Source organism: Ambystoma mexicanum, chromosome 14, assembly GCF_040938575.1.
Source record: "Ambystoma mexicanum isolate Mex_15411 chromosome 14, UKY_AmexF1_1, whole genome shotgun sequence".
Taxonomy (NCBI): domain Eukaryota; kingdom Metazoa; phylum Chordata; class Amphibia; order Caudata; family Ambystomatidae; genus Ambystoma; species Ambystoma mexicanum.
The window spans coordinates 600,004,135-600,028,508 of NC_090940.1; positions in this window are offsets into that span (position 1 = coordinate 600,004,135).

A 24,374-nucleotide genomic window follows, 5' to 3' on the forward strand; every position below is an offset into this window, starting at 1 on the left:
TACGCCCCGTGTTCCGCCTACTTTTGTGATGTGCGCCGCGCTATGTGCGATTTCGCCGTGGCCGTGGCGCACGCTGTTGGATGACCTGTGCGCCGGCGTGCGCGGCGCACATTTTTAGCGCACATCCAATGTTTTTCTCGCGCACGGTCTTCCATGAATCGCTGTGCGCTGGTTTTCCTGCGATTTTCGCACTTGCACTGCGATTTTCGCACTTTTCCTGCGATTTGCACGTTTTGGCACCTCTGCGCGGGAATTTTCGACGCACATTAATTCCATGAATCGACCCCTGGATATCCGCTTTTTTCTTTACATGAGTGGGTAAACAGCCAAACAACACCCAAAAGTTCCTTCTCACACCCCATCTCTCACCTACCTTCACTTTCCATGCGATTGGTTCTGCCTTATATAGGACGTGCAAACATTCCTGCACAATAGCCAAAACTAAAAAGAAGTGCTTGTTCGCAGACTAAAGTGCTGGAGTGAGCGGGGCCTACAATAATTCCTTATGGCCATTCAGGACGAACGTAGACGTCCTTAGCACATAAGCAAGGGCGTATATGATCGTCCTGAATTCCCAAGGAATCATTGTAGGCTCCGCCCACCACAAATTGAGTACTGGACAACCTAAAGGGCACCCCTAGTGGCAGCCAAAGGCCAAGCAGCTTTGCTGGAGGTCCTTTTATATTTAATGGGCTTGTAACACAGTGCAAGAAAATGTGTAGATATTCTTTGCATGTATGCACAAATTAAAGTATTGTATGTATTTATAAAATATATGTACGTACATGCTTGGACTGGGCGAAAGGGCAACGCAAAATGCTAGTGTGGGCCTGTTTTTTTGGTCATGTGATAAGTTACTTTACCTTGTGGCTTGTAGTTTTGACCTGCGGTACTGATTAAATATTTTTTTAAATGCACAATTGGCAACAGATTTACGATATGATAGGTTATTTATAACGCACTTAATACCCAGAGGTTTCTAAACTCAGACCCGGGGATCGAACCTGTGATGCTCTGTGTCGTCTTGCTTCCAAGGCGAGCACATTGCTCCTGAGCTGTCCTCCTGAGAATAGCTGATCAAAAATCATGGGTACTACTCAGTCTGTCAGAAAAGAAATGCATTTTTTAGGAAGAGCGGGGGTCCCTACCCGCTAGACTCTGGGAACTACAATATAAATACAGACAAGGAAGTCCAGACATGTTATTTCAAAACGTGAACATTATTTATTTAATAGATTTTAAACTGAATTCATTATACATATATTTCAAAGGAAACATACAATTCAACACAGGAGGAAAATTATGAAAACAATTATAAACACATAGGGCCTCATTACGACTCTTGCGCTCCCGGATTAATGGGGCGGTACGGGACCGGCCCCCTTCATTCCGGGAGCGCTTATTATGAGGTCCCCTTCGCGGGACCTGGACCAGACGTCTGGTAAAACCAGACGTCTTTTCTGGGTCCCGCAAGGGGAAGAGGGAGGTAACAACGGGACACTTATAATGTGCCCGTTGTTACCTCCATCCCCATTCCCATTGAGCCCTACGGGGGCTCAAATGGGAATGGGGAATGGTTCCTGCAAGGAGGAATTACCGGGTCCTCCTATGTTGGAATGACCCGGTAAGTCCCCATTGAAGGAACCCGGTTTTGGAGCCCGGTATGGAGACAGCCATGGCGCTAATAGCGCCATGGCTACCTCCAAACTCGTAATGAGGCCCATACAGTCATAACAATCACCCATATACTCAGTTACTCAGTCACAAACATGCACCATCCAACAATTGATGACAATTAAGAACATATGGCCAAATTGCCAAAAATATTCAATCTAGCCAAATGAGAGATGGCTTGTAGAATTAATATTTCCCTCTTCAGGCTATTTATCATGGGCTGATCGGTTTCGATGTATGGCATACAACTTAGCACGTCATCATCAGGGATACATAATGGACCTACAGCCTCAACATGGGAAAAGACCCTACAGCACAGTAGGTCGACTGGAAGATTACGGGCTAAAATCAAACATTGCATGGCTGCATTCATGTAAACAGTCCAACTCATTGGCATTCACTAATGTCTGGGTTTTCAGTCGCTAATAGTGGTATTCTCTGATAACATTGCCCCTTATAATCCAATCAAAACAGACTTCAGCATGAATCGCCACGCCGCGTTTTATAACAGTAGATAATGGTATCTTACTGTGGTCAGAAAAGCCGGGCACTCAAATTGCATGTTGTCCGGCCTTTCCACGTATCCACGAACTGCATCTCAAAAAAGACGTTGGAGTAGGCGCAGTGACATTTCGAGTCACATGATGAGCCCTTCATCAGGACCGGGGATTCTTATCCAAATTCCGAGAACCCCTTGATTTTTCTGCCATTTCAAGGGAAGCACAGGTTCTTGGCTTCATGTTGCCATATCTTCTATCTTAAATATACGTTTCGAGCTGTGCTCATGGAGCGTTTATACTCTGCAGAATGTGTCAGTGGTGCCCAGTCTGATTTATAGCCAGTGCTGGTCATTGGCTGGCTCTCGCCGGATCCGAGATCCGGCACCAGATGTGTAGCACGATCTCGGGATCTGGCCAAAGTCAGCCGTCCCAAACCCCTGCTCTGTGCTGGGTAGAAAAAAAAAGCAAACAAAAAAAAGCGGCCGCGAGAAAACTGTAACTTCCTCTGGTGACCCCATGCAAGGGGTCACGAGAGGAAGTTACAGTCCTCAGCACGACCCGGTTTATTTATTCATTTATGAAGTGTTTATTAACATCACACACGATGCAGCCACCCAAATGCTTTCAGAGGGGAGCTGCAGGAGATTTGCCAGGTGTGGTTTGAGTAAAAAAAAACGTTGCTTATGGCGAACATAAATCACCCTGTTTGAATAGTACCCAAGGTTGAGGTTTTTTTAAAAATAAAATTGTATGCACATTGCGCATTTGAAAGAATATTTACTCAGCAACACTGGTGAAAACTATTATCCGCATAGTGAAGTAACTCATCACCATTGCCATGGAAGTGGTTTAAAGTGGAATTGATATATAGTTTGGAAAAGAAGCAGCATGAAAGAAATAGCGCCGTTTTAAACTATTATTTTTGACATTTCCTTTGATCGGAGGTCAACTGCCAGCTCTGCCCCCCTTAACCCTGCCTCCTTGGGCACCGCCCCCCAAAGTCTGCCCCCACCCCCACCATTTTGTTTCCATTTCCACCACTGTGTATAGCACAGTCTGCACCCGCTACACAACACGACCACAACCGGTCATTCAAACCATTAAGGTCCAGACCGTGCTGCGCATCAGACTGGGCACACTGCACTGCTCTACTAGGCCTGGCAGGTCTCCACAGAGATGAAGGGCATTTTAAACCTTTTTCTATTCCTAGCATGCGCCCCCTCTGCACCATTCCTAAGAGGTTCGGCCCGCCATACAGGGTAATATTGCCATTAGCATCTGCGATCATTCTACACAGGTGCCAAACACATGGTCGATCCGTACCACGGTTCCGCAATGTGGATGCTAAAGACATGGTCGATCCGTACCACGGTTCCTCAATGTGGATGCCAAAGACATGGTTGATCCGTACCACGGTTCCGCAATGTGGATGCCAAAGACATGGTTGATCCGTACCACGGTTCCGCAATGTGAATGCCAAAGACATGGTTGATCCGTACCATGGTTCTGCAATGTGGATGCTAAAGACATGGTTGATCCATACCATGGTTCCGCAATGTGGATGCTAAAGACATGGTCGATCCGTACCACGGTTCTGCAATGTGGGAGCTAAAGACATGGTCGACCCGCACTAGGGTTTTGCAACGTGGGGGCCAAAGGCATGGTTGTTCCATGGTTGCGCAACCTGCGCTGCTGGACAGCTTGTGGATCCAATGGTAAGAAAGCATGGCTCTTAGGTTCCTGAATAGATTCATAGCTGTGCTGCATTGCTGTATTGATGATACTGCTGTTGTACCGCAGACAAATTTGCAGCAGCGATTAAACACAGAGACTGTCCCGATTGTGCAGTTGCAAACTGGCTGTCTCCAATAAACCATTATAATGCACTTCCCAAGGACACCCATTTTCATAAATCAGGCAGAGAATTTGTCGCCCAATTGATCGCAGTGACATTCCGAGACGTATGTCAAATCGTTCCATTTAAAAATAATCCAATTAGTTCCATGGGAGATTTTTGCCTCCCAGGCAGCCTTGCCGGCTAGACTAAGCAAGCGCAGGGAGCAGGGGAGCAGAGGCCTCGATGGCTGGACTTCGCTTGATCTCCACGGCAGCATCTATTGACGTTACAGAAATCCATAGGTTCCCCAATCAACCGAAAGGCTAATTCCTCTTCATTGCGGCTCATGTTTCAATTAAAAAGACTCTGGATGCTTTGGCACAAGGCAGGGTGATCCCATATTTGGTCACTGCCTCGTGCCTCACTGGAATTTAGTTCATGTTTGCGTTTGTGCTAATTTGCATACCCACAATGCCTTACTGATGTGGCTCTGAACTGGAGGTGAACTTCCAGCAATGGTTAGTAAGTGGTGCTGCGGCATGTGTGACTTGGCTCAAATGTATTATTCTATGTATATATATATTTGAATATATTAACAGTACAGGAAGGAAGGGGCGCACGCTGGTTCCATGCACAATTAACCTGGTGTTCTCCACCGGCTTCAGTGGTCATCACATCATCCGGCAGGTCGTCTTTACTTGCAGCTCGCAGCCAGTGCAGGTGCTGTTAATCAGTGTTGATTCTGCTGCAAGGACATATTTGAATGTATAGAAATGACATGCACACTTCACAGAGCACATAAGAAATGTGTATTTACCGCAAACTCTTGACTTTGTGCTTATAAGCCACATTCAAATACAAATACTACATTTGGTGAACTTTAAAGGGTATTGTCATGTAAAATAAATATTAAATAATAGCTCTCTTCTGTCTTGGTTTTTCAATAGACCGACAAAAAAACTCTTTTGGCACTCATATCTCAGAATTGTCTGCTTTGATCTTTGACACTTTCGGCATACGGGTGTGCCTTACCTGGCACGGACGCACTTTACAAAAATTGCAAACTTCACATCAGCCAAACTGAAGATGGACCTATAATTTGGGTATCCAGAGCGCTAACAAATACGTGCGTTTGCAGATTACACATGTGCATTTTAACACACAGGACGTCTACCGAGAATATGATGTATGCACATACCATAATCTCGAAGTACGAAAGAGCACTGCACGTAGAGAGAATAACCTAGGAATCTCATAAAGCACCGACATTACATGATATGATATGATAGTTTATTTATATAGTGCCTATACACAAAGGGCCTCATTACGACCCTGGCGGTACCGGTAATCCCTTAGCGCCTGATTACGAGGTCCCTTTGCGGGTTCCCATCTTAACGCTGGTTTTACCAGCCGTTAAGGAATGGACCCGCAAAGGGACCTTGGTGCTAATTACGGTACCACAATTTGTGGTACTTCCCCATTTCACCATGGCGGACTCGTTACAATACCGGTAGCAACCATGGTGCTAATAGCGCCATGGTTTAGTGCCGGTGTTGTAATGAGGGCCAATGTGTTTCAAAAAATATTCAGAGATTCCATAAACATGGACATTATGCTTGCAATTACTATGCACACGCGCACGCACACACAAATGCGCACGCGCACGCATATTCTACCTGCGCCCAGACCGATGTCCAATTTAATCGGGGCCTGCCCTTCGTCTCTGCTTCAGGAAACCCCAGGCCACCCTATAGGCCACTTGACGTAGCATGTGGCCAAACCCAGTAGCCACCTTGTCACCCTCAAGTGCGCCAATGGGCCCACTTGTGATGCCCTGTGGCCCTGCCCATGTACAGTTTTCATATGACTGTGCTTCCTTTGGCCCTTTTCCAGGAACCCCAGTGCCAGCTAGAGGGTCCTTGAACTGTGGCAGGAATTGTGTGCTGCTCCCGGACCACCAGAGGTACCAATTGGTCAAACAAGCCGGGCCTGCGTTCATGCCACCTGGCTACGAAGACTGAAGCTGTGCCAACGGCCATATCCCTGGAACCTCCAAGTCGCCCCATAGGTCAGCTGAGTATGGCTTGTAGCCATGCCAAGGGCTACTTTGACCTGTGCAGGGCCTTCGGTACGGGCTCAGGAGCCACCACCCCACCCCATTGGCACTCTGGGCTTGTCCAACGCCAACTGAGGGGTGAAGGGATGTCCCCTGCACAAAATGCGGGTTGAGGAGGAGCAGGCACACAAATGTTTCAGTCAGCGCTAAGTCCAGGCGTGGGAAACCAGACTTTGGGAAAGTAGCCTGCGGGAAAACAGAGGCGTTGCTGGGGGAGTGGGGGGGCTAAGGGGTTATAGCCCCGGGTCTTTTGGTTGTAGCCCCGGATTGTAGCTCAGGGGCTACAAGCAAAAGGCTAGGTAGCCCCGCGTCCTGACAGTCCTGACATTAGCATAGCCACGGATCTTTTCCAGACCTAGCAACACCCCTGCAGGAAAATAACGTAGATCTGAAGAGTCAGCACCCGAATTGCTGATGTGATGGGGATGTGAGATGTCACTTGACCCATACATCTCCTCTTCATTTAGAATGGGGTAGAAGCAAGCTGGTGCCCCCTGCTGGTGGAGATCTTGGTGTTCACTGGTCCCTGCTTTTGTGGCAATGATGTCTACCCATGTAGCCCTGCTCTAAAGCTCGGCCAACAGCGCCCCCTGGTTCTGATGCTCAGGAGGATATGATGAAGCCAGCTGGGGGCTAGGAAGGGGGTCGCCCCCTCCAACCCTTTCAGAGCTCAAAGAACCCCACCTTTTGCTACTGTACCAATGCATTTCTGAGGGGGCGGATCTTTTCAAGCAGGAAGAGGGCAGCGGGGGAGGGAAAGAGGTTGGGTAAGGGGCTGGAGGGGATGGGGAGAAGGGCGGGATGCAATATGATTTTGAAAACGCAATGATTGACCTGTAGTTTCAATGGTTTGAGTTGTTGTATCTGTTACTTGTGACGAAAATTAATAATTTGTTTTTTAAAATAATGAACCCCAACTGCCTCCTGAAAATAGGGAAATGTTATTCACCATTCGCCTATAAGGAGCCCTGCACGCCCTCTGGGACAAAACTCCCCTCCACCACTTGGTTTGCCCTTTACAGCTATAACATTGCATAATATGAGAAAATATGAACGTAGGCATCCAGCGATACAGTTTTATATGGTTCCGGGTTATTACAACGAATCAAAAAATATTGAATGAAATATTAACAAAAAAAATCGAAGATTCTTTTTTTAAATGGGGGACCCATACCACCCACCCCCTCCAAAACCCCATTACCTACGCTTGTAACCCGACACGAACCCCCCCAGACTTTAGCCCCTTAACCCCATGCCTCATATATTTATTTTTCGCTATTTTTTCATTCATATTTAATTCGTTATTTTATTTTCGTTATAATCACTGGATACCTTTTATTTCTGTAATCATTTGGTGACTTAATTTCGTACAAGCACTTATTATCTCCGGATTACTGGATTGTATTTTGTATGCTGGACCTGCTTTTAATGAATTTGTATCAGGCCATGAAGATGTTCAGATCCCCCATCGAGAAGATGGCCACTCACATCCTTGGCCCTCTTAAACAATTGTTGAACCCTATTTCAACAGCGCCGGACTCATCCCAATGGACGCACAGACCGCAACTCATAATACTGCACTACTGTTATAAGAAGCCAGCCCAAACGCTGTATACCGAAACCTTGTACTGTGGTCCGCTGCTCTTGAGCTAGGTCTGTGCTTTAAACAATGAAATAAATAATAAAATAAAACCTGAGGCATTAACACGGAATAAACCCTGCATTTGGGGGCCTACAGTGCGGGTAACAGCTCGCTAGATTAAGCCAAAAGCAAGCCTGGGCGAATCAAGGTCTTCTGCAGGGCCTGCAGGAGGTTACTGCCGCTGTCAGCCCCTGAACTACAAGGATTATTGCTATTAGCACCCCCGTACATCCTCCGGCTTTCTAATCGCAATCTTATGTCTTCTTTCGTTCGGCGGGGGAGGGGGGCAACCTGGGCTGCGCCAAGATGATCAGTGCACAATTTCCTTAATAAATCCTGAAAAACAAGTTATTGGGGATGGAGAGGGCGTACGTCACTAGATACCGCAGCCAGGTTAGTTGGAGGCGTTGTACTTTTGGCGGGACGAGGGGAAGAAGGAGAGAAGGGGAGAGAAAGTGTCAGGGGGCGCCGGGCAAACAAAACGGCTGCACACGCTACGGACGCTCACAAGTGGCTGAGAGGACGTGGGCTGCCACGGATGAATTCAGTCCCGATTCCCGGCCACCTGATAGGCCAGTCACTCTTTCCCATGTTCTAATGCCACTAAATTATGGGTCTACCATTTTTAGCTCTCCCAATGTTTTACACTATCAGTCCCATCAGTCCTAGCCAATATAGTCAGGGTAAAGGATTATGGGAGTTGTAGTCCAAAACATCTTCCAAGCCACAGGTTGCAGACCCCTGCACTGAATGAAATAATAATTAAAATATTCAGAAACCCCGTTACTGCTTCCCCCATGCAGCCTGCTGTTAATAGCTACTATTTAATTATGAACCAGAAACATTTTCCCCCTTCTGTATTTCAATGTCCTTTTCTGCAACTGCCCCCATGGAAAGATGGGCGATGGGAGAGGAGGCTGTGACTTTCATCTGAAGAGGCAAGAGCTAGCTTTCCCTCCCGGTGGGCATTAAGCCTGCCACACACTCCACTTCCTACAGTAACCTTTACATTGCCCGTGCATTCACTCTCTTTGAAGCTCCGGCTGCCATTTAATTTATTTCTGTGCTCCTTAAAGGTCAGAGGCAAAGAAGCAGGAAAAAATTGAACCTTTTTGGCGGGGTCACCAGAGTGAGCCAAGTGGAGAAAGTCAAGGGGTGAGCCAGAGACAGGCGGTACTCAAAGGGCACAGGCTCGAGGCTGGCATTTCACTGGTAGGAACGGCAGCCTGCGGCAGAGCCCTAACTAAGGGCGACAGGAACACGGTGCCGCGCAGAAGCAGGCACTCGCCCTGTGCTGGCTGACGTCATTTCCTGAGCATTGCAATCCTCCGGAAGTGCTCCGCGCATGCGCCGCGGCAGAGCACCTTGCTGGCGCAGGCGATGCGCATGTACAGCACGTGCCCTTGATGGAAACAGACACACTGCGAGCAAGAATAAGAATAATACAAAGAATGCAATACAAATATATATATATATATATATATATATATATATTCCTTGCATGGCCACAGTTAGCATTATTATTCTTATTCTGCATTCTGTTTTCTTCGTATTAATATACTCTTATTCTTATTCATACTATTATTATTATTGTTTCTGTGCTTTTTGCTAGATTAATATTCATATTTGCATGGCCATCAGTATTAGTCCTATTGTGTTATGCTCGTATTTATTTTTATTTTCATCCCCTTCTTGTATTCGTATTATGATCATTTTGTTTCTATTGTTGCCTTACTTATTTTGATGTAGTTATATCAATATATACTATTATTTTCTTTACTGTTATTATTATTTTGTAATGAATGATTATTATTCTTTCATTACCATCGGTAAAAAAGTCAGTAATAAAAATAACTATTACTGTAATAACTAAATAATAATGGTGATGAATATGATAATAATAATGGAAATACATGTTAACATAATAGCTAAATAATACAAATAAAGGCAATAATACAAATATTAGGATATAATATGGCATTAATAACACGCCTATACACAACTCTTTCAAGGCACGAGCAGGCAACAGAGGGAAGACAGAGACATCGCTCTGTCATGACTCCGCTATCCAGGTGGTCGTGGTGGCGGAGGAATCGGCGGCGATATGTGAGTGTCTGTTGCATCCATTCAGGGGCTTATGTTGCACAAGATCCTCCCAAGATGGCAGAACCTTACGGTCCTGTACCGAACCAGCCTCCTACAGTGTCTACTGCGGAGGAGCCTCCGCCCCCGAATGGTCAGGTGACCGTATTTCAGGCAGGAACGCAATCCCAGCATTGCGTCGCTACTTTGTATACAGACGCTCCAAATCTTACCTGCAAACACTTCTACCATCCCCGCTCTTTGTGTGAATCCGTTACCGCGTTCAGCGGTCAGCCGCTGTTTCTTCCTCTCGGCGAATCAACGCGATCCAAGACAGTACTCTGCCCCACAACTGTAGCAAACACTCCGGGGGCTTCGCGGCTATAACCTGCTTCCTACTCAACCCTCTTTCATTCTGCCCTTAGACTTCACCTCCTTCCTCCCGTGGTTTCCATCCTCCAGTTCCACCCTCGGAGCTACGGAACGAAATTGTGATCTCCTCTGGGTTCCTATTCAGGTACACTACATTCTCTCTAGAAACCTCCAACCTGCTGCTTACTCCATCTTTTCCCATTTCTAACCTGTTTCTTTTACATACATTAGACTCCAGCCGTCGCGCCTGTCGTCCGCATTACCAGACTCAACACAGTAAACCTTCAGGACTCCACGTTTCGAGGAAGACGCTCCACCAGTCTCCTCAAGAGCAGCAACAGGGTTTTCTACCCCAGAGGGTTTCCCTGGGATTCCTGCAGTGCCCAGTTCCTCCCCTTTGGTAGGCTGGGAACGGTAGGGACCTCGAGGGGATTCTCACAATCTTCTTGTACGCCTCTGCTGACCAGGTTAGTGATTCTGTGACAAAGTTCCTCATTGTGGTATTGGAAGATTCTCAGAGATTTGACACACTCTTACTAGGCCTGGTGACAACATTGAGATTGTGCAAGTGCAGGGGAGGGAGAGGGGAAAAGTGCGGACGGGGGGATAGGGTGCAGTGCAATACATAGGATCAACAGTAAATAAATACAATACATAGAACAGTAGGTAAAAGTGCAGCCAGCTCATGGCAAGGCATCAAGTGTCAGGAGCTGGCGGGGGCTGTAGGGATACAGAAACAGCCCCCAAGTGCAGGGGTTGCCCTGAACGAAGTGCAGGTATGCAACTGGTGGGGGAGGGGACCTGGGCCCGAGATCACAGGGTGGCCAGGTAACCAGTACAGTTTCAGCCAGGAATTCAGTAGGGCAGAGGAGGAGAGAAAGCAGAAGCAAAGAGGAAAGTCTTGAGCTGTTTCCGGAACCAGAGAAGGTTCTCCTCAAGTTTCAGGGCGGCAGGGAGGCTGTTCCAGAGGGAGGCCCCAGCCGAGGAAAGAGATCTACCAACGTGTTGCTTGGAGAAGCGACTGACCCTGAGGGAGTGGGAGGCGGATGAGCGAAGAGCTTGAGAAGGAAGATATTTAGGAAGAGAGAGTTGAAGGTACGGCCTCAGGCTCCAGAAGACCTTGTGAACAATGCAGAGGGTCTTGAACTTAATCCTCGCAGCCACTGAGAGCCAGTGCAGAGATTTCAGTCCTGGAGAGATACGATCCCTGTGCTTGAGGCCAAGAACAAGTCTCGCAGTCCTGTTCTGGAAGATTTGCAGAGGGCAAAGAGTTGATAGCAGGCAGATTTAGAAAGAGGCTGTTTCAGTAGTCCAGCCTAAAGAGAACCAGAGCTCTGGAGACAGTGAGCTTCTGGGGAAGGAGACGAAAGGAAAGATCATGCAAATATTAATAAAAAGAACAATAATGAGAATAGCATACAAATGCTAATACTAATAAAATCACTAACAGAAATAATGAATGATATATCAAAAAAAAGAATGACAATAACAACTTAATGCAAATAAGACTTTAAAAGAAACTCAGAATAACAAGAATGATAGCAATGAAATGATAAAATAATAACAATAATGTCAATAATAATTATAATTATAACAATTATAATAATAATGATTGCATTGATAATGACTTATTAGCACCTCCAGGCAGGTGTTATTAACACCCATCTCTTTGCTACACGATGTCTAATAGTTCCATTAACTTTTGCAAGTGCAATTTCCATAATTTAAGGGTGCAAAGAAGGCAGGGCGAAATGGTGGTTCTCATTTTATTCAATAGAATGCAACATTATAATCATATGACAAAGTCAATCGTTGCCTACAGAAAATGCTTCAATGGGAACGGGATAGCAATCCGCTACATTCAACAAAGGACCTTGCGGCTTAGTGGATAATTGAGTGTATATACCAGAAATCCTGAGCACCCTTGCTAGCCTCTCCCCCAACACATCCCACACCCCCTTGCCTCCTTTGGCCTCACAGCCTCCTTCTGCCTCACTCGCCTCCTTCTCCCCTGTCACACCGGATGAGGTCACCAGAGTTGTCTGCTCTATAAAAATCTCATCCAAAAAAGGTCTCTCCCTGCTCCTCCAGAACCATCCAGGACAACACTGGCTCGCTTGCCCCTGCACTCGCTGATTTCTGCCAGCACTGTTTTGCCACGGCATCTGTCCCATCCTCCATCATGCACAATGATACCGTGGGGATCTCAGAGTGGGCACTGGATTGGCTGACCTCCTTCCAAACTGACCGTTCATCCCAGGGCATTCTGTGCACCTTCTCTCCACCTACCTCCTTCTCCACCAGTGGTGTCCTCCAGGGTTCAAACCTCTCCTCCTGGCTCTTTAACACTTACCTTGCTCAGCTGGCATTCCTCGTTTTCCTCCTTCTCTCCCCACTTCCCGTGTTACGTGGATGACACACAACTCTTCTTCAAACTTCCTACTGACCTTGTTGCATCTTATATCATCCTGGACTGCCTATCTGCCATCCAGTCCTGTTGTGCTTCCAATATTCTCTGCATCAATGCCAGCAAGACTGAGATCCTTCCTATCAGGACTCCTGCTCCCTCTTTCTCTCCCTCACTCTGGCCATCTTCTATGGGCTCTCCCCTTCTCCTTCATCTGAAGCCATAAACCTTGGAGTCATCTTTGACTCCTCTCCCTCCTTGATACAGCTTATCAGCTCTCCCTCCTGCAGAAAGTCATGCCCATCTTCCCTCAGGACAGCTTTAGAGCAACTGTTCAAGCACTGGTCCTATCCCAGGTGGGTGGGGGAAATGCACTCCTCAGAGGCCTTCTGTTGTCCTTCCTTGTGCCCCTTAGAAGTGTCCTTCTTGCGGCTGCATGCCTCATCATGGTTCTACGCAGATATGACCACATCACCCCGGCCCTCATCGACTTTCACTGGCTCCTACTGCACGCACAAATCACCTTCAAGTTTTGCTGCATCATCTATAAGGCAGTCACACTCAAGTTACCCAGCTACCTCGCAGAGAACCTCAGCATTTCAGGCGGACAGCGCACCACCAGAAGTCAGGACACATGCAGACTTGAAATCTGCCTCTGCAAAAAGGAAAGGACCAGAAAACAAGCCGTCTCTGCCTACACCCCAAGACTATGGAACCTCCTCCCTGTCGGCATCAGACTCACCCCCACGCTCCTACAATTCAGAAAAGTACTTAAGGCCCACCTCTTCAAGGAGTCTCTCCTCCTCAACACCTAGACCATCACGTCACCCCATGCGCCACCTAACTCCACCTAACCTCCCCGCCACCGGGTAAAGGTATACCTCTCCTCTGGGCCCGACTGTTTTCCACCCCTTGCTGCATATCTGTTCTGTTGTTACCTCTGAAAAGTGCTCCTTTATGTATCTGTATTGTTGTATACCTCGGTAAAGCACTCCGTTGCTTCTCAAAGCCAGGTCTGCACTCAATAAATACAATAATAATAATTATTATTATTATAATAATTATAATAATAATAATCCTGGTACAACTCACTAGGTAAATGATATTGACCACAGACCATTAAATCATAGATAGTTGTAGGTATATCTAGGGGTTGCGCTGCATTTTGCATAAGGGATTTCCCTCCAAAAATAGGAGGTCATATGGCTATAAGTAATGTCATAGAATGGTATGAGGAAAAAATAACAATATCCACGATTTATAAAGACCAAGTGTTTTAAGGTTCAATATCATTTTTATACAACGAAACAGCAAAAATGAAAAAAAGAATAGAAAAGAGATGTTTGCTCTGTACAACAAAAATACAGCATTAACCATGTATTCATTTGTGTATTCTCTCTTGCCTTATTAATTCTTTGTATTTACTTGTCTTCAAAAACTATGTTATATTTTGCCATCCTTGCCAAAAACGTGTTCCTGTTTCTTTTTGGTTGAATACTTCTTAAAAGAAAAAATTAACAATATGTTTTAGACTTAATCCGTAACTGTTTGTGAATTACTGATCCATAACACTTATTGATATGTTCATGTGTACCGCTCACGTTTCACTAATACCACATTTAAACATGCCCTGATGAAGAGCAATTGCTAGTAACACGTGTAGACAGATGTGGCAAATGGCAGCTCTGTTGAACACTAAATGGTAAAATTAGAAAGGGACAAGCACATTCATGTTTATTTTCAATAAGGAATTAATTTCATTGGGAAAGTCATTTTTTGAAAACACCATTGTGTCCTACTGGTCCAAAGGTTGTTTTTTTGCATCTATTCTCATATAAAGAGATTAGGAACGGAATCTCTACTTTGCAAAAGGATTGCAAAATTGTCACCCTTAACCAATGATCAGATCAAATGTGTTTTTAGATCTACCGCAAAGGTGAGGTACCCACCTTTCCAGATTGTTTTATCACAATACCTTTGAATGTATCCATTGCATTTTGTTTTTTTGTTCACTACACGCCATTATTTTTGTTAGAAATCTCAGTAGTTCTACATTTCCTGTTCCTTGTACAGTGTCTAAAAGAAACATCAAATGGAATTTTAATATTCAATGTTTTTTTCCAAACATTGCTTTACATTATTGATTGTACATTTAATAGGCTTTCTTTAGTGTATTTTTATTTTCCTCTCTGATTAGAGTTAATATAAAAGATTCCTCTATTGCTCATACTTTTGTTTAAAACCATTTTGGTCTTATCCAAATTAAAAAATAGTTAATGATCATAAGAGTATCTTTGAATTTGATCAAACATTGTTTGTGGACTAGTAGCGGTGGCATGAAATATTGCAGTCATCAGCATATAGTACAGATTTATAGCTAAGTTCTCTAATTTTGGAGGGAACACTTGTATGTGTTAAAATAGTAATGCCACACACAAAGTAAATAATATCGGAGCCCAAATGCATCCCTGTTTTAAATTGTGAGAGGTTGGTGTCTCATCAGTGGGCCAAACCTTCATATTTAACCTTACTGCGCCTGTAGTTTGATCGTATAATTCTAAAATGATCCTTAACAGTTCCATGTTGATACTCTAATTGGCAAGCTTTCCCCCTAGTTGAGTTTGATTAACCCAGCTGATGGACAACGATTAATCAGGAAAGTCAGTATAACGTGGGTGAGAGGTTTCATTCAATGCCATTTCCGACATTAAGAATTAGGCCATGGTATTAGCCATCAAAAATTGACTTGGTATGGACACTATTTGATAAGGTGACAAAATTATATTCACATCAATCCAATCCCTTGCGTCCTTCGATAGGGATTTTGCGGTAACCTTGGTTGGTGCATGTAGCAATGTTGACAGCCTACAAAGTCTAGGGTTTAGTCCTGTGGGCCGATGATGGGAACTGGTCTCGGTGAACGTATCTGCATGTGCCTTGAACCATATGAATTTTGGGTATTACGTTTGAGATGTATTCATGGAAGTTGCAGCCTGATCAAAGTTTCTGTAAACAGTGGAACCAAATGTTCAGCGATTTTTTGGGCTACCAGAATATCCAAGGAAATAAAATGTTGCTCAGTGCCAAGTCTTAGTGATTACATATGGCGGGACCTTGTATCTCTAATACAAAGCAACATTCATTGTTTGTATTCAACCGTCAAAAACACAGAATTCTTCGAAAAAAGGACTCACTGTAGAACTGACTGTTAGTGGTTAGTGTTGGGTTGATGGTCGTGCCAAATCTGTGGGACAAAAAACAGGGGAAGCAATTCATTTGTTCTTTTCATCCTGCAGTACCCTCCTCCCACTGTCACAGCCCACAGCAAGCTGCTTTTGTTTCCACTGCCTCTCTCTGTCTCTTTTGCTGTCTCTCTCTCGACCTCTCTGTTCCCCTCGCTCTCTCGCTGCAGTGAACCCAGTTTTTGGCATGTCCTAAGGCGATAGAAGTATGGTCAAAGCTCACAGATTTGCTTTATACTTAGGATCACGCGTCTCTGGTGTTGCTGGCTACTGGCTATTCTGCGGCGTCTTCTTTGCTTTCAGTGTCTTCTGTCTGTGTTTTTTCCCCAGGGTGGATTTTGTTGTTTTTCCTAATTCTTGGAATTCGCGAAGCCATTGATCTTTGTGGAGAATAATACATAGTATTTCTTTTCTTATTGGCCCATATTTGAGACATTGTAGAAGGAGGAGGGACTCATTGTCCATCACTCTTAGGTCAAACTGTCGGAAGAGCCAGTCTTGCTCTACTTTCCAGGACTGCTTGTACAAGTCTTTCGCAATTTCGAGTCTGTGGTCATTGAGCCTGTATTTTCTTACTGCATGCCTTTGATTTATTTGGAATGACCCAAATTGTTCGTTTACAATTGTTCGAATGAACAATTGACCGAATTTAAAGGGTCACAATTGACCTTTTCACAATTGACCATATATATATATATATATATATATATATATATATATATATATATAGCGTTTTGCTAATATTTGTTCATTCCAAAGACAGTAATTGAATGAATTTTAGATCTCTTTTTACTTCCAGCTATCTAATTTTAATGTTTTCTTTCTTTGTTTTATATGTAGGGTGAGCAATTTTATTGCTATGTTATCTAGGAACTTCATTTTAAACCCGTAGTTATATTCTATTTCAGTGATTTTCAAAGTGCTCCTCCTTTTATAATGCACATTAGACTGGTTACGAATATTGCTCAGGTATGATTGATCTTCTAATTAGGGTTTTATCTTTTGTCGCAGTCTTGTATCTTAATTGTTTGATCATCTGCATATTTGTGTGTTTACAATTTGTTGTTCCTACATCAAGGCTATGAATGCACTAAGCACTTTATATATCCTTGTTTAAAGGATTTCTATGCTGCTATATTGCTATTTGCACATTACCCGCAGGGGTTTGTTACTGCGACTTTGCACATGCACTAGCACTTTATGCATATCCATATGTGGTTAATATGCGGTTCATGCAAAAATGGCACTTGCACTTTCATCACATAGCCTACCAACAATATGATGTACGATAATTTTGAATATATATCACTAGCTACATTGACACATAGCTTTTTGCAATTCATTTATGAATTGCAGGCATATTACTTTACAAATTATCCAAGATTGCGATAATTGATCAGTATGGAATACATTGGTATTTTTTCAGCGTGTTGTTTGACATTAGATAAACGTGTTTTAGACTAATAAACAAACACGATACACGCAGCACTACACATACATATCGACCTGACTCAATACACACCTTTAAACATATATTTGTTTTACAAACAAAATTAATAACACATTTATAAACGTAACATGTGCAACAGGAGGGCACTTACCGAAATTTAAAATGTATGGCATACATGTTGAGAAAAGCGATATATCGCCAGCCAATTGGATCTGACTAACAATTGTATTTCATGTAATTTAATGTTGTTTAAGGTAACCCACTGTGGGTTTAAACACTTTCAAACATGGCGGATTTTGTGGGAAAAAATGGCTACTATTGCTCTGGACAATCTATCCATGTATTCCATAGAGAACACACAGGTTTAAATGGACTTCTTTTGTTTTTGCACCCTCATCGTGATCAAGCGGCTAGCTTTGCCGCGAAACGCGTCGTTGTCCGCATCTTTCTTATGTCCATGGCATTTTATTAAAGAACATTTTGGACGTTTTGGATGACTGCTGGTCTCTTTGCTACTCTGGGTCCAGTGTGGAATCACCACGTGGGTTCGTTTTCTGGAGTGCACTCCGACAGCCTTATACTGTGGTACAAGGCTATTCTACATATATATATATATATATATATATATATATATATATATATATATATATATATATATATATATATATAGGTGTTTTGGGGGTTTGGCATTGGGTGGGGGGTTGTGGGGGGTTTCCCCCCACATATATGTTACAATTGACCTTCACAATTCGGTCAATTGTGAAAAGGTCAATTGTAATTCGAACAGTTGTAAAACGAACAATTTGTATACAACCATTTATTTACTCTAATCATATAGTCTTCTCTGGAGTATCTTCTGTTTGGTAGCCTGGAGCATTTCGTTTTGTTTTGTGTCTGAGTTTTGGCTTTGTGGTGGTGGTTGTATCTGATCTTCGCTTCTTCTGGGATTTAGTCTGTGTCCGGGCTGTAGGTCCCCTCCTGAATAGGTTGCAGCTGAAAAGGCCTCCTGTACTGAGGGTGCCCCTCTTCTCGAAATAGATGTCCCGAAGACTAGAAAATTACGAAGGGAACACCCAGTTCAAGGGGAACTGCGGAAGGACACCTCTTGTGTGTCACCAGGCTGTAAGAAGGAATAACACGTGTAAGAATAGCTTCTGGCTATATATTCGAAAGCGGGCACCCACCTAATCCAGACGGACAAGCGCTGAAAACGTTCAGAGGTTGTAGGTTGCAGCCTGGGTAGTAATCCAGATGGGGACAGGTACCAGACGAATCATGGAAGAAGGTCCGCGGGAAGGGCCAAGAAGGGGAATAAATGGTTAGCCAAATAAGTGCACCTAAACCCGAACGGCACGAGGGCGATACTAAAAGAGGGGTCAAGTGGCAGTCTGAATCCAAAGGTAAATCCGACAAATGCAAGTAACCGTTCCTAAAGGAACAATCCAAAAGGGTAATCCAGTAAACAGTTCCACGGGACAAAAGCTGAAGTCCAGTTAACCAGGACAGCGTTCCAACAAGAGTACCAAAATCAAAAAGGAATCGGTGAAGAGGAAAGCCAAGGTCGATACACAGCAACTCATGGACAGAACGTAGCCAAACCTCACGCAGCACAAAATAGACAAGCAATAAGAAGCAGCGCTGCCCATAGAAGGTTCCATGTAATAATGTCGCCACAAAAATCTCGCCATGCAAAAATATTGCCGAAAAATGGCTTTTTTTTGTGGCGACATTATTGCATGGAACATGCGGGGGATACCCCCGCAACCCCCAAACTTTTATTTTTTTTATTTTTTTAATTTTTTTTTAGTATTTTTTTTTTGCCCCTGTTCCCAAATATATGGTCACCCAAATAATATTGCCACAACATTTTCTCGGCGATATTATTTACGGCGACCATATATATGGCGATATTATTACCTGATACCCCATAGAACGCTGGCTTTTCTTTCTGGAAGATCAACGACCATTCAAGAAACTTCGTGACTTCAGTCCCCTACGCACAAGAACACGTGGTGTTTTCCAAGTCTTACGTTGTACACGTCGAAACTACCTCCGGTGCTGCATGGCAACTGTTAATGAGACAGAAAACGTCGGAAGCTGACACGGTTCCTGTCAATCTAACATGAGTAATTTGAGGTTCCTTCTATTTTTCGGGGGCAGTCTAAAATGCATAGAGCTCCTCTGGGTTTGGCAGGTTTGTTACTTTTTTTTGGAAAGGTAAGCTGAAGGATGTGACAAATTGTTGTTGCCCAAAGATGTGAATTAATGGATCAACCATCTTGAGTAGTTGGTGATTACTAGGCATACTACTGGTTGAAGTTTCAGGGCAGTCATCGCCTGTTGGACTGCACATAATGTTTTTATTTTGTTTGTTTTTTATTTGCTGTGCTATAGTGTATTTATACAAACATTTCACAGGTATATTTAAAAAAAACATTTTCAACACCTTTTAAATCACACAGTCCAAAATAGAACCTTGCAAGGAGAAAGAAAAAGAAACGATAAAGGTTGTGGAGCTTAAGAAACCCACCCCATTTCCGGTCAGAATAGTGGGAGAGACAGTTCATGTCACCGTACTCCAGCTAAATCAAAGCATGTATAATCTCCGGAACTTTCCTCCACATAATAGTCAGATATATGACACATTCTTAAGGGTTACCACTTAGGTACCAAGCCCTCAGCTCCTCCGCCGTTGTACTGACTGATAGACCTGCAGAGAGTAGAGCCTGGAGTCGGAGCGGGTTCAAAGATTCCCATAGCGTCAGGAGGTGTTTGGCCATTTCAGGCTGGTCTTCTCCACAGAGGCGGCATGCCCTCTCTTCTCTCGTCCGACCAGCCCGTTTGCCCTCTAAGTCCAATGTTTTGACAGCATGTACTTTAATCTTGAGATAGTCCCAGATCACCATATTCCCGATTAAGCTTTTCACATATTTAGGAGTAGATAGTCTTAACTCCAAATACTGAACAAAGTCTGCCCGCTCTTCAGAAGATTAATTGCTCACGGCTGTGGTCAGAGAACACTCGCCTCATCAGTGATTTAATAGATGAGTTGTCCAGCTCAGCTATGGCCGCGGGTATCCCAGGAAACCATAGAGAAGCATTGGCCTTAATCAAGGAAATTCTGCTCTTAGACATTGAGCAGACTCTGGACTCCAGAGCTTCCCAGATAGATGGCTGCTTAGGTGTGCCAGCGAGTTTCCATTATGTTGTGAGACAGCTGGACTGTATTCTCTCTGTAATGGGCAGGATGTTGAATTCCAATGACCCTTTCAATAGTTGTCTGGGCAGGTAGCCTCAGTAATTTCTTGAGAAGGGTCCGTTCAAGTTTACGCACCTTTTCTTGGTGGCTCATGGCTCATATGACCACTCCATACGTAATGACTGGGCATATCTTAGTTTGATGCAATTGCAGGACACTTGCTACAGAGTAACCTCCTCCTTGATGAGCGAAAGAAAGAATACGATCCAAGGTAGCCAATGTGGTTGATCTTACTTGTTCAAAGTGCTTGAGGCCCAGTCATTTATGGTCCAAGTTTATCCCGAGATATGTGTAGATGGATGTCTCCTTAATGCGTGCCCCCTCCGAGCTCCAATTTACTTTCTGAGGGGACTTTCAGGCTAGTTTCAATACCATGACTTAAGTTTTGCTTGTGTTAACTTTTAGGAAGTTACTATCTTCATACTTCCTAAGGTTGTTTAGCTCACTTTGAAGACCAGATGTAGTTAGATCCAAGATAACCAGGTCATCAACGTTTCCCAGCCATTGTAATAAGATGGAACCAAGTTTTGGGGGAGTACTAGTGGGATCCTGGAGTGTTGCACCGATATCTGAGAGATATAGATTGAACAAGATTGCGGGCAGGGAGCAGCCTTGTTTGAGGCCTCTGTAGGTGTTCCTCCATGCTGTGGTCTTCCCGTGATGGTCTAATCGTATTTACCCACGTCTGATCGTGGCATAGCACCACCATCTTTAAAAGACCTGGAGGTATTCCCCAGCCACTTAGTTTATTCCAGAGACGCCCTCTATCTACAGTATCGAAGCCGGCACTGGAGTCAACCATGGCCACATAGACTGGAATCTTTCTGATCTTCCAGGCCTGCTCTATGGAAGTGACTAACGCCAGGCTGGTGATGATGGCGCTTGATCCCTTTTGGAAACCAGTCTGATTGAAGGGTATGATGTTATTTGCTTCTGCCCAATCTTCAGGTTCCTTCAGTTGTATGCGGGTGAAGATTTTCGACAGAGTGTCCAGCATGGCTCGGAGTCTATAGTTCCCTGGGTTTTCGTGCTTAGCCTTCTTCCAGATTGGTACAACAATACTATCCTGACAGCTGGCCGGAATTGATTGGGTGGTTTCAAGGCTGCTAAAGAGGCTATAGAGAGTATGGGCCCAGATGTGAGGATCATGTTTGATCAGTGAACTGCAAATGCCGTCCGGGCCAGGGGCACTAGAAGACTTGCTGGAGATGATGATCTTACAGATATCAGCCGAGGTGGACAGGTACCTCTAGTCATTGCTTGTATGTGCAGTGATTGTGGGTATCCAATCCTTGGTTCCAAGACTAAGTGCCATATGTTGTTCCCAAGCTGATCCTGAGACCCCATTCATAACTCGCGTTTCAGCTTTATGACCATTAATTATCCTGCAAAATGTTTACACATCCTGCGAGAGTGAGGCATGGACCAGGGCCTTCCATCTGGTACATTCCAAGGGGTATTTATGTCTTCTGAGCCATTTTGAGTAGTCTCTTTTGGTGTCCTTGACAGAGGCACTGTGCTCCATCCTACTTAGGGAAGCTTTTGCCAGTTTGCGCAATTCCTTCCGTAGCAATCTTTTCCTCTCTCTGATAGATCGATCGTATGCATGCAGATGACCAGTAGAGGATACGACCGCCAGCCTAGCTATGGGCGAACATTTAATCAAAGAACATTGCTTAATGTTGGCCATGATTTGCCTGAAGCGTTTGATGACACTAAGCGCCGCCTCAGATGCTGTGTCGCCCTCAGGGTCAGGAAGGTCCAGGTTACTTTGAGATAGCATTGCTTGTGCCATCTGGTGTACCTTGTCCATGTTTCGATCGATCCACGAAATTCGATTAAGAGTGGGGTTGATACAAATGGCTTTAAAAGTTAGTTCTTTTTGCCTAATGATTTATTCCAGACGGTTCTATGTTCTTAGATCACCAGGTTTTTTTTGGCAGATATTTTTGCAGAATATTTTCGGCCAAAAAAACTAATTGAATTTAAAAAAAATATATTTGGGGTCTTCCCCCAATTCCCTGCTCCCTATTATCTAGTACCTAATCTCCAAACCCACCTACCGCCTACACCCGCTTAACCATCCGCCACCCCCATATTTTTCAAAGAGTTTTTTCGGCTGAAAATGTTCGGGAAAACGCTGCGAAAAAAAACTGGTGATGCAACAACATCTTACCGTCCAGACGAGTGTGTTGTCGATTTCCTGGGGCTTATGTTGGAGTTGGAGTATGATACTTTGATGTATAGCATGTGGCTTGCAACCAGGTCTTTGTAAGTTGCAGCTCTGCTTTTTGGGCGTCTTCTAAGTCACCTCTTCTCTGTCTACACCTGAACTCTGTCAGAATAGAACGATTCTCTGGCACTGGGCTCGCAAGCAGGGTGCTGTTGATTAGGGTAAGCAAGATGTTGTATGATGACAAGGGGGCTGTGTTGTGGTTATAAGCTTAGAATAAAAAAGATTAATTTATCAAGATCCTGGACAATTGCACAACTCACTAAATAATATTAATAAGAAAGGGGAGTGCTAGCTTTTGTTGCAACCAGAATAAATACAAGAGATCCAAAGAGCCACACTCTTACTGTAACTCAGACATTCCACTGCACATAAAGATTTTGGTTCAGCTATGAACAGAAAGAAAAGACTGAATAATTTATGGCGCCTTTAAATAATTCATGGAAGTCACTAGAAGCACCCCAGTGAAATACAAGAACGCCGACCCTTCCTCATAATCGCATGGTTTAAGCCAGGAGTACAAGCGCTCGAAAGAGGCATAAAACACCATTTCCCTTTTTAGGTCACGTGATCCGGTGGCAGCCATTTTCTGTCTAGTCTTTGCGCCGCTGTCGGAGAGGCAGAAATCCACCGACTCACGAGCTCTGCCAGAATCTATGAACACCAGGACGTGGACTTCCACACGACCACGTTAGAGTTCTTAATCTTAATGTGATGCTCCAACGGCAGCAGAGAAATCCGGCTCAGATTGCGGGTCAATGATTTCCAGCTTTCCTCGCAATATGCACATTTATCTACTGCACAATTCCTCATCAAATAGAGAAATGTCTTGAGTCCAGCTTGTGTTGTTAAGAACTAGGCGCGTCTTTTTATTCGGCCCGTGAAGCGTTTTATAATGGTGCAATCCCATAGAAAAACGTTCTGTGAATCAGGCACCATGTCGCAGGTTCCCCTGTTTCCGCTGAATCTGGATCGGGAGTCAGTTGTGTGGCTCCTTCGTTGCTTTGTTGTCTTTCTTTTATCTGCGTTTTACTGACGAACCAGAGATACATGGGAAACTTTGAGCTCCTCCGCACCGTTGGGAATTACTCTGGCTAGCTTTTCGTTCCACATTGGAGCGTCTCTACCATTACAGAGGAGGAGAATTAATGGTTCCCACTCCAAAGGAACCGCTCGGTCACATCCCTTCTGCGCGACACCACAAGCACCCGCAGACATGTTTTGGCCATGTCAGGCATCCTCTTCAGGTGCAGCTGGCGAGCTGAGGTAGCTTGGTACCTACCGCTGCACAAAGTGTAACTCTTAGGGGTGGTCATTGAACACATTATAGAGGCAACCAATGGCAATAACTGTGGGTGACTTTGCATTTCATTACTTTTTACCAGATTAAAAAAGTTGAGAAAAAATCCCTTTCTGGTTGCACAGTTCAGACTCTTGTCTGCCTGACTCTTGTGTATCAACACTACATAGTGTATCTGTTGCTGGCTTATTTAGTGTATCAGCTTGTTTATTGTAATTGTAAGGGGTTATTTATAGTGCCTTTAATACCCAGAGGTTTCT